The sequence below is a fragment of the Siphateles boraxobius genome, unplaced genomic scaffold (assembly GCF_051911475.1).
Source record: "Siphateles boraxobius isolate OS27281-9 unplaced genomic scaffold, OSU_SipBor_1 16, whole genome shotgun sequence".
In the NCBI taxonomy this organism is placed as follows: domain Eukaryota; kingdom Metazoa; phylum Chordata; class Actinopteri; order Cypriniformes; family Leuciscidae; genus Siphateles; species Siphateles boraxobius.
Genome location: NW_027508766.1, coordinates 8,207,855 through 8,221,004, shown reverse-complemented (window position 1 = coordinate 8,221,004; position 13,150 = coordinate 8,207,855). Strand labels below are relative to the sequence as shown.

General features: G+C 38.1%; 1 protein-coding gene across 3 annotated transcripts in view; it reads left to right on the top strand.

Annotated features, from left to right (window-relative positions):
* The first annotated feature begins 5,854 nt into the window (after nucleotides 1-5,854).
* The window catches only part of fam222ba (family with sequence similarity 222 member Ba), a 62,481-nt gene continuing 55,185 nt past the window's right edge, over nucleotides 5,855-13,150 (top strand). The window contains exon 1 of one of the 3 annotated variants that reach the window (XM_077231466.1): nucleotides 5,855-6,002. The gene's annotated coding sequence lies outside the window, so the exon portion shown is untranslated. Of the gene's footprint in view, nucleotides 6,003-7,266; nucleotides 7,463-13,150 lie in introns of those variants that run through there. The other 2 variants (XM_077231465.1, XM_077231469.1) reach the window with 2 other exon arrangements.

Here is a 13,150-nt window from a genome sequence, read left to right as displayed (position 1 = left end):
ATATTACACTACTGCCATCTACTGTTCAGGCGCCGCGACGAACGACTGCTATACTCGTCATTAATTATTCATATTTTAAAATATGGACCGCAACAGCTTATGTTAATATGAAGCAAAAACCTTTGCTATCATTTCAGCTAATTAAAGAAGAAGGACTATAGCGTGTAATATGGCTGAATAATTACTTTGACAGACCGCTTGGAGTTTAAAAGGTTGGAAATCACTGCTCTAGTATGAAACAGACTGAATTAAAGTTACTGTTGTCAGGTTTGTGATAAAAGGAGCCTATTAGGACCAGAGAGCTGAGAATATGATCCCCAATCAGAGCAGCTGATCTTGTTTTCACCCGCTCAGGTAAAATCAAAGAGAACAGATGTTTTTTTCCATCTCCCATCAAAAGCCAATCCACCAGGAGTAGCGCAGAGCGGAAAAATGCTTCCACTGGGGAGAAGAAAGGATATCAGGTGGTTTACAATCTGTCAGCATACCAGCTCAGAGAAAACTCGCAAAACCCAACACATTCAGGATGCAAGGAAAATTAGGAGTTTGAGTAGAGAAAAAGCCACATTAAATAAATGAACAGACACAAATATCAGATACAGTCACATACAACACATGCACCATTCACCTAAACAAGACTCTGCTCAGATAGATTTGTTCTGCATTTATTTTACCCTACAGACCAGGAAAAATGGCACATTCTCTCCTTAACAGATCATTTACGAATGGGTAGAGCCAGCCTACAGGTCCGCAACTTCGCACTAGCAGAAATTAGTCATATAGATAAATACTAATCCAACATTTATTCTGCGATATTTGTATTTTAAACCACTAATTAGGTATTCGTTAATTACAAATGAATGTCATAGAGACATTTTGCTGGACCTTTAAAAATATTTGGTGCCATAATTAGGTAGGCCTACTATTATTACTGTTGTATGAGATAACGTAACCCAATGGGATAACATAACTCTTTTACAAGGTGGTAATTTCATTTGAATTCATATGATTTGAAAAGTATATTGCATGAAGGTCCACCCCTAAACAAAACTGTCACTGGGGCATAAGCATAGCGTAGCCTACAATTTAGCCACCAATTTGCCAAAACGTTAAATAGTTATAAATTGCTATGAGATTGTGTTGAACATAGGAAAACTGGGATTTAACTACCACCTTTGTTCTTTGTTTGTTGAACCTTCTCTCAAGCTTTTCTTTTAGCACAAGGAAACATTGCAGTATTTCCCTGCAATTCCTTCTATTTTAACAAGATGTCCAGTCATTGCTGAAGAAATGCAGTCCCCATCATTCTTCACTAGGTTTTTGGAGATTTGGCCATGCATTACATTCACAACACACACATCATCTGTAATTTTGAGGTCTCATGCAACCACAAATTCGCCATTAGCAAACTCTATAGACATGCTTTCACATGGAACTTTTTGAGTAATAACTTCTTTACCACCCATTACAGCCTTGGTGCTATTATGTATACCGTAACTTGGACACATAATTACTGTATATGGGCTTGTTGTTCTCTTCTGTTAAAAGACTCCTTGTTTGCATGAGCTTTGTGAGATGACCTTTTCGTGTCTTTGTCTTCCTGGAAACTAAATCCTGGTAATTTAAAGTCTTCATTTTCACATAAGTCTTATGACCATCTGAATTTTCATCCTTTAACTATATGTTTTTTATCCAGAAGAAAAACAGCCTCTGAGCAACAAGGGATGAATACATCACATTAAAATAATTAATTTGAGTGTCATAATTAAAATGTCACAAAATAAAAAATGTCATTGTAAGATTTGTAAATATGCATGTTTTGGCCTTGGCTTGGATAATTTTAAATGGTTAAACAAACAAGAGAAGTTGACAATAACGAAAATAGTTCTGACAGGTCTTGTATGTATATATTTCACTAGGTCTCTCCTCTCTTTTGCATTGGAGACAGACACACACTAACACACACACAAAGATAAATATGTCCCGCAGTTACAGCACAGCACTACGACCTTTCTGCAGGCAAGGAGGAAAAACAAAGCTGCAGAGATGTTGAGTATACGACAGGCGTATAACAAGAGCTGGCTGAGCCGTGCTGGTTAGCTGCTACTCAGGCACAGACTTGCTCCCATTACACATGATTGCAGCACAGCACACAAAGAAACGCAGCTGGGGCATCCTCTGTCACATCTTCATCAAAACGCTTTCGAGATCATTTTAAAAAGCACCCAGAGGTCATATTTTCCAGCCCTGATTCTAAGTTTGCTCTCTGATTGGAGCGGGAGAGAGAAAGACAGAGAAAGTAAGAGGAGGGAGAAAAATCATACTCTATCAGGATTTCGTAATCAATACAACTTGTCTGTGAAGTGGATCAATAATGCATCTCCTTTGAAACAGTCAATCAAGTCAGAGTTGGGCATAAAAAGCATAATTTGGACCGCCGTTTCTTAAACATCCTGCCTTGAAGTCTTTCAGGGCCAAAGAAAGACACCATCCTGCGTCATTAACGTTGTATTATTGTGTGATGAAGCATACTGCTGAGCACTTCCCCTCAGCTGCCTGAGGCTCTGTGGGTGGAAAAAATGACTTTTCTACTGGTCTAGGATCAGCCATAACCTTAATAATTGAGCTTCAAGCTCAAGATATCTGTATTTCATTATTCCTGTGCACATAATGGCTTTTTCTTTTGAGAAAGCCTTGTGACCCTGAGATGATTTCCGAGCATGTTGAATGGCTTAGTCTGAACCAGTGTTTTCTTAATTCTAAATGGCAAAGATGAGAATAATTAGTCTTGATCACCACACAGTTCTGCCTACTATGAATCGGACAATGCTTTGGTAATGATAATCATGATGATGAGTTTCTGAGAGGATGTGTGTCAGGTGGGATGGGTGGCATACCAGTTTAAAAGCATAAATATCATTATTCATTCTATCAAATACTGTTTTAAAACTGCAGTGGTCCTACAAATGTTGTCTGATGATGTTGCTGGCTGCTTGAAGGACCACACATTGAGTGTTCAAAATGTATGACTTTTAGCAAGTGGAACCAGAAAAGTAGGGAAGGAGGGAAATTCAGTTCCTTCCTGTTACAAACCTTCGTAACAATGTAACAAATTTGCATAATGCCAGCCTTTGGTCTTCATTGGCTGACAACGAACACCTATTATGACCCGCCAGTTTTAGCTGAGGCCTGGAAGAGTTTGGTTCGTATTGTTGACATGTCGAGAAGACACTCTTTTCACCTCTGCGAATCTGCTTTCCATGCACTTGAGGACTTGATTTTTTTGGAATTGGAATTTATATGTAAAAACCTATGCAATCATTCGTATCACTGTGTATCAGGCATTTAATTTCCGACACGCACTAAAAGACTATCAATCACAACAGACTACGCCATCTGACCAATCAGAACAGATAGGCTCTCGGAAAGGAGGGGATTAGAGACTGAATCTTTGAAGAAACCATTTTCAGACACTGTAAGAAAAGAGGTTTTGTGCAGTATGAAAAAATTAAAGTGTTATTTGACCTATTGTCGAAGACTTCCAAATCAAAATAGAACAATTGGCTGATGACTGATATGATATATTGTACAACCTGCCTAAGGAAAACTTGACTTAATGAACTGGAAATAATATCTGTTGGTGTAAACCTCAAAAGAAGTAAAGTGGGAAGCATTGAGTCTGTTCAGGATCAAGGAAGGGATTACTGAAGATAGACTGAGTGTTTTAATTCAGTCTGAGGGATGACTTCCCGAAAAATATCATTCCTCCGATCCTAAGCTGATTTAGGTGTCAGCATACAGGACATGTATAGCAGGAGTGTGCAGATGGAAAATGAGATGTGAAAAATGTGATGGGGAGAGCATTTTAAATGTCAAGTGACTGATGGGCTCCACTGTTGTAACTGAGCTGCTTTCCATAATGCAGCGTGTATGGAGGATGTCAAGTATAATCGAAAGCATATAGGACCTACATAAATATATGGCAAGCTGAAAGTTTCAGAGTCAGTGGCTCTATCCATCTATCTATCATCTCTGTCTGTGATCAGAACATTATTTTGAGAAACAGCATGAATTATTATTAGCCAGTATGTGGGACACAAAGGGTTAAATCTTCACATTGGGGTGTATGAAAGTGGATTTATGAGGAAAGAGTGAAATTTACTGCATTTGAAAGGGGTGAGGTAAAGAATATTAGGGGAGATGTAGGGAAAAATTATTAGGATCAGGTTGCTAGTGCGTTTCATGTTTAGGCTTGTCTGTCAAAATACAGTTTTAATAGTTTTACTTGTCCTCTAATGTGGATCCTTCGTTTTAAAACACAAATGTGATACTTTACACATGTGAGTTGTGTTTATACTCAGATTGCATATTAGACCGATAGGTGACGACATACACAAGATATTTCCGCAAAAATCAACAAAAGAAGAAGAAGGCTTCCGGCAAAATGGCGAACGGAGTGCAATTGTCGTGTTGAGTTTTAGTAAATGTCAAATTGTATTTATTTCCCACAGATATTTTCTCACCTAGGACGTTTAAGCACAATAGATTCGTTTCCGTTCGAAGCCCCGACGTGTTTTTTCCAGATTGAAAATCTTTGAAATAGCCTGTCGAGTCCGGTAATGTATGATGAGGTTTCAAGTGCAACTGTCAAACTCTCTCAATATTAAAAACATCCATATTTACTTCTGGAAAGAGCAAGCGTAATTTCTGAATCGTTTAATTCAGAGCGCTTTGTAATTATGATGACATTATCATAAAAAAATAGCCTACGTAGTTAAATTTGCGAACAAATAACAAATCTGACGGGTTTACATCTGTCTGGCTGCAGCACAAGTATGTTCATACTATGTTCATATAGTTCATACACAAGGAGCGTGTGTTCTGATATATTTATTTGACTTTTTTTTATTTTCTAGTGGGAAAATGCAAGTTGTCCCCCCGTCTACCAAAAAGTCTTCCAAGTTTTGCTAATAATGTTTTTTTTTTTGCATTTTGCATTTTTATGTTAAACTTTATTTTGTTATTGTTTTGCTATATGTAAATAGTCTCTATGTGTGATAGCGATGTTCTCTTTTTACTTAACATGCAGGAACAAATTGACACAAGTGGGCATATTTTAATGTTATACTCTAATAATTGTACCACAAGGATATATTTAAGAATTAAAACTGTTAAGAAAAAGGGTTTGTTTTATGCTTCTAGCATGAACTGAGTGTTTATTGTTATTCTACCTGTAAATATTAACTTCCCTTACAGATCATTGATAACCATCAAGGTAAATCTTTTAGTTAATGAAAAGATTAATCTTTCCTTAGACAATATGATTATTGACTTCTTGTCATTATATTTTTCAAGCTATTATTTATGATAGAGCTATATGTAACTGGATGAACTAATACAATTACTAAAATATATTTTGTCACTTTTCTGTCTCCGAGTCCGAGAGTAATTAAAAAAGGGGAGTAATCTCACAGATGACATTCACCAAGCTGCACTGAGCTACCATGGTTAGAATGATCAATCTTTGCAGTCACAGCAACATGAAGCGAGAAGTAAAGGGGCAAACAGATAAGACTATCGTGATTTATTTGCCAGTAATCAAGAATGAAATGATGCTACAAGAATACTCAGATCTGAAGTTAGAATAAATGTGTCATACTCAGATTCAGGGAAGATTTGTGGGATTGGTTGGAGACAATATTTACATTTATGTGCGAATGGGATTGGTTTTGCCCCTGTTTCTTTTAAATTTCACTACATTTTATCCAAATAAGAAAGAATTTTTTGGGTTTTTTTTATAAGAAAGAAAATGTTTGGACCACAGCCATTGTTCGTGACGCGAGCGCTGTAGCGCATGCGCCGGAAGTTGCTGCCGCAGACGGCAACACTGATTCGGCAACGCAGACCAACAACACTAGAAAAAAAAATCAAAACACCGAATCCAAATAATGCTAATCCAATACGATGTTCTGCGCAATGTATAATGCTATGGTCCACGGAGAGTAAGTACAACATTTGAATGAAAACTGTACGGATTTTGTGCACGGTTGCTTATGCTAGCCTACTGTCCATCTATTCCATCAGGCTTATGAAGCAACAAAGGAGTCAGCTCTCCATTTCATTTAGTGTGTAAGATGGTTTATAAGCACTTGGCCTTCTACGTTAGGCCAAAACACGTGATGGAAGTCAGTGCTTAAAAACACAATAGTTAAATACACCAAAAAAAAAATCCGTTTATGTGAGTTGCATTTATTTCAATGTTAATTTGGGGCTACTGAATGCTGAATCCTCATGAGTGAATGGATATTTAGCTGCAGTTCGTGTAACTGTGATGTGTTGTATTTTCTCACAAATTGCTCGCAATGTTCTTTTTTTCTCAGCAAATATTCAGCATTTCTAAAGCATAGCCTAGGCAATTTTTATGGATACTTGGTGTTGTTTCAGGGCCTTTTAGAAGGCAGACTGCAGACTTCGCATTTGATCCTCTCGGGGGGAAAATGATATAAATGTATGTCCGTGACCTTTGCTGAATATCAAAGGCGTTGTCTCGAAATGTCACCGGGGATTTCTCCGCCGAGAAGCAGTGCGGTATTTGAAGCTGGGGGCTTTGACAGCCGACAGCAGATTGGCTGATGGGTGGAAAGTTATAAAGCCGCATATCATTAGATGGCTTATTATGGTTTGTGGAGAATTGACTGCGATCCACATGCACATGCATGCACGGTTTTTGTGTACGACGCTTGGCCATTTGGCTAGCAATGTACAGTTGCTCTGTCATAAATCTCAGTTGTAGTCTAGCCGAGTCGTTATAAAGCCTTTGAGCGTAAAGAAATTACACGACTTCACAGGGCACCCATGCAGCAAGTAGCTATAGTCTTTGCTTCATTAAGATTAAACTGAATGCTGAATTTTACTGAATGCACCTGCTTCATTATAATAGCCTACTAATTGTGTTTGCCTTGAATAGTGCTTTCTGTAAATTACCCCCCCCTGCAACAAGCTTCTTAAAGTCTGCACCAAGATGTTTATGAATTAATACGCAATGTTTTGGCTTGTAGATATCTGCTGTTTCAGATGAAAGGGGTCGGCAAGGTAACAAAGGATTGACGTCATGCATCGCATCCGCCCGCATGACTTCCAACTCGAAGTCCCGACCCTTTTATTTAATGATTGGTCGAACGCGCTGCTAGACGCGTCCTAGTCTAACCGAGAGCCAATCGGAAGAAGGTGGTGGGAAAATAGAAAATAGTGGGGCGGGGCTAGTTCGCGGAGAAACCAGTGCGATAGACGCTACGCTACTGCTCAATCTGAATCTGGTGTAGGTGTCTCCGCGGCTGCCCGTGTTGAATTGGCCACTTTCTGTCTCGGACGGACCAGAGTATCTTTAACCATGCATTTCGGTCTTGTGGATTGGTGCTAAATGATTTCGTCGAATGTCATCCTTAAATAACTGGATCCCGGGGTAAGATTGAAGCTTATGTGTTGCCGTAATTTATTATTGAGCATATGTTGTGATCCCCGACCGTGTTGCGTGTTTTCATCAGAGGATTTAATGCAGTCAGCACTTGGCAGCACTGAGCTTTTCCCATCTGTGTAACTGGCAAACAACATGATTCACTGGCATTTCCTGCATTGCATACTCAGTAGATTATTATTGCATGCAAAACTTTAGCTTTGACATATTTTGAGGGGTGACCGTTGTGAAAAAGAGCATCACTGGTTGATCTAATTCTGAAACAATTAGCCTACTGTTGGTTTTTATATTCATGTGTTGAGTGTGTGTGTGTGTGTGTGTGTGTGTGTGTGCTCTGGACTCTTTCTAACCATTCCTAAAAGCGCAATTACCTAAGGCTAGATAGTGTTTATTTGATTTACGGCTCCGGTATCTTGTGCTCACTCAGTTAAACCCAGAGCTTGGCATTAGTTACCCACTGAGTGCAGTTTTATATCATTGCGCTGTATTCTGTCTGCCCTACATTTTCCAAAGGCTGGATAATTAAATTTCAGACTCATATTTCCAGAGAAAAACGGTCTCTTATTCTCAGTACAATTATCGAGCGTGGTGAATGATCATTTTGACATCTGGGTGTAACGTTTCTCTTCTATCAGGAGCCATTATGTGATTCGGCTAAATGAATGGATCACGGGGGCAGTGCTTTCCAATATGCATGCCTACTCATACATAAATACATTTTCACTCGTACATTTGTCCTTTCTGCAGTCACAAAATCCACAACTGTTTATCATAGTAAGTAGTCTCCATTTGCTGTATTTCGGTTTGCTTTAATTGATAGGCTGTTCATTTTTACATGATTTAAACATGCATATTATTGTTTGGTGAGTGACATGCACAGTTAGGTAGCTTTTTTTGGAAATATTTTCATTGGCGGAGCCCAGAAGAAATATATGTGGATACTGACCATTTTTTATTTGAAACAAATTACTTGACATTAATTAGTTGTTTTTACTGCTGTTGTATAGAAGCCACATCACATTTGTGGTTTAGGCTATTACAATTAATATATTTTTTTTCTCACGAAGGTGCAATCACCTTACAAAGCAAAGATATCTGGGATCTAGTTTGTAGAACATAGACCTACATGACACAAACCTCAACAATGGTGAAAATCAAATAATGTGAAAAAGTCAGCAAACAGCAAAACAATAATCCTATAAGAGTAACCCATCATTTATGCATGCTGCAGTGCGTGCTGAGAACTGACAACCCCTTAACATTTCAGCAATATTGTTCAATTCTTTGTTCAGACAACTGTTTTTGACTAGCTGGAATGACATCAGGAGGATTATGTTGGTCTAACAAGGGATTTTATGTAGTTTCATGTAATACACAATTCTTGGTATTCATGACGACTTATAAGCACAGATCTTTTAAGAACAACAATGCTTTTGCTCAAGTGATCTTGCTTAAATGTCAATATCAACCAGTAAGTAACCTTTGCTAATAACAGTGTGGACAGTCGCAATGTTAAAATATTTCCAGGTGCTTAGTTTTGCAACTCATGGCAACCTGCTATTGCATTTGATTATCAACGCATTCCTCTATGAGTGTGCATGAAGGGCTTATGGCTGCATTCTTCTCTTTAAGTGGTTTATGTTTAATTGACCTGCCTGTGCTAACCAAGTGGTAAACAGATTGGGAACAGGCTTGATTTCCAGTGTTTGTCTTTAATGTTTGCCATTAATAGTAAGATAGAAGCGCTCATTATAGTGGAAATGCCAGACGCTGTAACCTGTTTTTTGTGAATACCATAAATGTATCTCATTCCAGAAAGAGACATGCCGTGCTGCTTTTGTACAGCTGGAGAGGGAAGATGAATGGTTTTGATCATGTAATTATCACTGATCATATGTTTTATTAAATAACTTTGTGCTGTGATCAGTAAGTTGTATGCTAAAATTTAAGCATGAGGAAAGTGCCAACAATTTGCAGTCATGTGATGTGAGTTCATATTCTGGCTGTTGATTCTTGTCCTTTGCCTGTGAGGCTCGATGTCATGTTGTAAATACTGATAGTAATTGCTGAGAAAGACGCAGACAATCTTGTGATTTTGAAGATCAGTTGAATGAGGTCCAAGTGGACAGATTTCTCAGCTGAAGGACGAGCTCTCGCAGCTTGTGAGTCAACAGATGATAAATCACAGTGATGGAGAGGAACCCAAGTGGCAGCAGCGAAGAAGATGGAGATGATGAGAATTTATGGGCTGAGTGTGTTAATCTCAACCTGAATGTGGCGATTTGTGTGAGTTCTTTTTAACACATTGATCTGGTGCTATTATTATGCACATCTTATTACAGGAAGCTTTCAGATATGTTGAAAGTTTCTGTTTCCCAAAAGCTTAGGCTATCTGTTCGTAATTGTTTTTGTCTATCAAGAGTCCTATTGGTCATTTAAATAAAAAAAATAAAAAAACATTTAAATGACTGCAAAAATAGTTTCCAGTTAAAAACCAAATTAAATATGTATCTCAAAGTTGTTAACGTTTCTCTGCCCGTTTGTATTATATAATATGTTTTGTTTAAATTTTGTCTTTCAAGAAAGCTTGTCGCTCAAAGCTTGCACATCCAGCCTGCGTGTGTTTGTGGTGTGCATGCACATTTGCACAGCTGTTTTCCACTGCACGTCAGCTGGAGAAAAATGCATGTACGCAGGTCTGTGTCTCATCTCTTTCCCCACCTATTGAGAGTGAGAGTTAAACACCCAGCTGTTAATCCAGGCCACACACACACACATATACACACACACTCTTTTTCAGTTCTCAACATCTTTAGTTACACTAGGGCCATAAAGCCTCTCTGCCGTCTCTCTCTCTCATGCCTGCCCTTTATATCGCTTCAAACAGACCAGATCTCTCTTTTCCTGCACCCTAAAGCAAGAAGTAGCAGTGGCCTGACTCATAAAATCCCTTTGAATGAGGGTAAACTGCAGGTCTGAAGAGATCAGCTAGGAAAGAGACTGAGATAAGCCTATTAGATGAGAGTAAGGAGCCTGATGTCATTGTGGCCAATTGGGCCATATGCTTTTACTGGACAGGTCTGGGTGGTCTTACAGGGCCTCTGTGATTTCAGGATTCTCTGTTTTGTTTATGGTTGAACTCCATTGTTTGTTGTAGGTAGCCTAGATAAAGAATGGGAATGTGTGTGAAAGAGATTGGTACAGGGGTTTATGTAACTGTTAATGGTAATGTGTGCTAGTGTTTGTGAATCATGCCAAGCTAGCTGTAACATTTTTAACAAATAATTTTATGAATCAGACCAGAAGACAAGAGATTATCAATCTAGAGAAGGAATTGCTAATTCGCCCTTTTAAAAAGACTAATCAATATGTGGGAAAATGGCATTGCTCTCTGTTCAGCACTAAAATTACTACAGTCATGCTAGATTTGCAGGGAATGCAATGACTGATGAAGTAGCCATTCTGGAACCGATAGCTGATAACCATCCATTTTACAAACCACATGACATTTGGTGTCATGTATTTAAAGTCAGCAAGGAAGTTGCGATTAGTCTTTTCTTCCCTATTGGGATGTATAAACGGGTGAAACGTCTTTTCAAACTAGAAAAAATGTAGGGTGGGACCTGAGTTTGTCCATGGGGAATTGATTGAATCATTGGATTGTTGTGGTTTGCTTGCTGTGATCTCATGTGAGTGACAGGTTGTGTCTCTCGCGCAGAAAAAACATTTCATCTGATTTAATGGTGACTTTAAAAAGTTGTAAACCATCTCGAAATATACGTTTGCCCCGCTAATCAGACAGCTTATTTGTAATGTATGCTCAAGTTTAACCAGTGTAACTGTTCTTTTCTCCCTTGCATAAACTGAAAATAAGTCCTACATTTTGACATTTGAAATGTACATTAATTAATTAGGTTTCCTGCACATAAACACATTTTGTCAGAGAAGTTTTTTTTATGACAATTGTTTGGGCACCTTTAAGCAGTACTTGTTCAAACAGGAAGATCAGATAACATATAATTAGCCTAACTGTTAAGGGCATGAGAAAGTCATGAGCTGTGACACTCTTCAAACAAAAATGCAGGGCCGTAATGTTTTTGTCATTGTTAGATTCAAAACATTGTCATGTGGCAGTAGGTATGCTGCAGTCATTAATTGCTGATTTTAGGCAATGAAACCTATAACTGCATTAACTAATTGTCTAATGAAACAGAATGACATAGTTGAATGTATGGTATTTGATGCCACACTGCATGATAAATTCTTCCATAATATATCTAGAAAAAATCTGAGATTAATATCTACACAATTAAAATTATTTGCAGTCATCATTTCTTCTTAAGTTTTCAACAGAGTATTTTTACACTAATCCCAGATTTAGTATGTTTTTAAAGGATTTTGTAAAAGGTTTTCTGTACAAAAAAAAAATTTAAACCGAAACCAAAACCATTCATAATCAAAAGCTTCATTAGAAGGTCAAGTAGATCAATATGAGAATGTGATCTTTGTCTTTTGCTTTGTACATTTTTATAGAATATGTGGTAATTGGTAACACTATAGTTTAGTGTCCAATTCTCACTATTAACTAGATGCTTATTAGCATACATATTACTAGGATATTGGCTGTTTAATAGTACTTATAAAGCCCATATTAATGCCTTATTCTGCATGACTATATTCTAAGTGATCTAGATTGATCACTTAATCCTGCCGATACCTAAAATTAACAACTACCTTGCTAACTATTAATAAGCAGTAGGCTAATTAGGAGTTTTCTAAGGGCAAAAGTCATTGTTAATAGTTAGCCTAGTTACCAGTGAGAATTGTACGCCAATCTAAAGTGTGACCAAATATAGGCCTACGTCCCACTATGACAGTCTCAGTGTTAAGCCTGGTATAATTTGGAAAAAATGAAATGAAAAACTCGCTAATCAAATATCTTTATGAGTAGCAGCAGTATGTACAGTGACTATTGTTTTTTTTGTGTGTTTTTTTTGTCTTGTTCTCTGGAATAAAATAGGAACTTCTTAAATGTCAACCAATGAAATATTCATATCTATATTGAAACACAACAAACAAAAACACAGAGTATGGTACTGGTGAAGGGAAGTGTTTTGCATGCATGTGCCTGAGTGATATGGCCAATATAATGACACCTATTCTACAAGAGGGATTAGATCTGTATTTTAGGAGGCCGTGTGTGTCTCATCCTGTAGAAGAGGAACGTGTTTATCCCCTCTGTCTCTGCATCTGTCTGTAAGTTGAGCAGTAGGGCAGCAGTCATCTGCTCTTATCTGTTTACGGCTCTAGATAAGACCTCTGGATTGGGATATCTGACCCTCCCTTCTGTCTCTGCCCTGCTGCATAATGAGGGTTTGCTTGGCAAAAGGCAAATTGCATATCTGTCCAGTGTAATCTGAAAAGATGCCATTAGCATGACAGCGCTATCATCTCTTGTTCGGGTGCCAGGACAGCCTGCTGCGTGTTGGCACATCTGAGGTCATTCAACACTGAGCTGTAGTCGTGAAGAGGAGAAAGCGTGATCTGCCTCCAACTGGAGGGGCCATGGGGTGGAATCATGTGATGAAGTCATTTTTTAATTCAGAAGTGCTTCAAAAAGTGTCCCTTTGATAGTTGCTCTCTCTTTCTCTTTCTCTCTCTCTTTCTCTTTCTCTT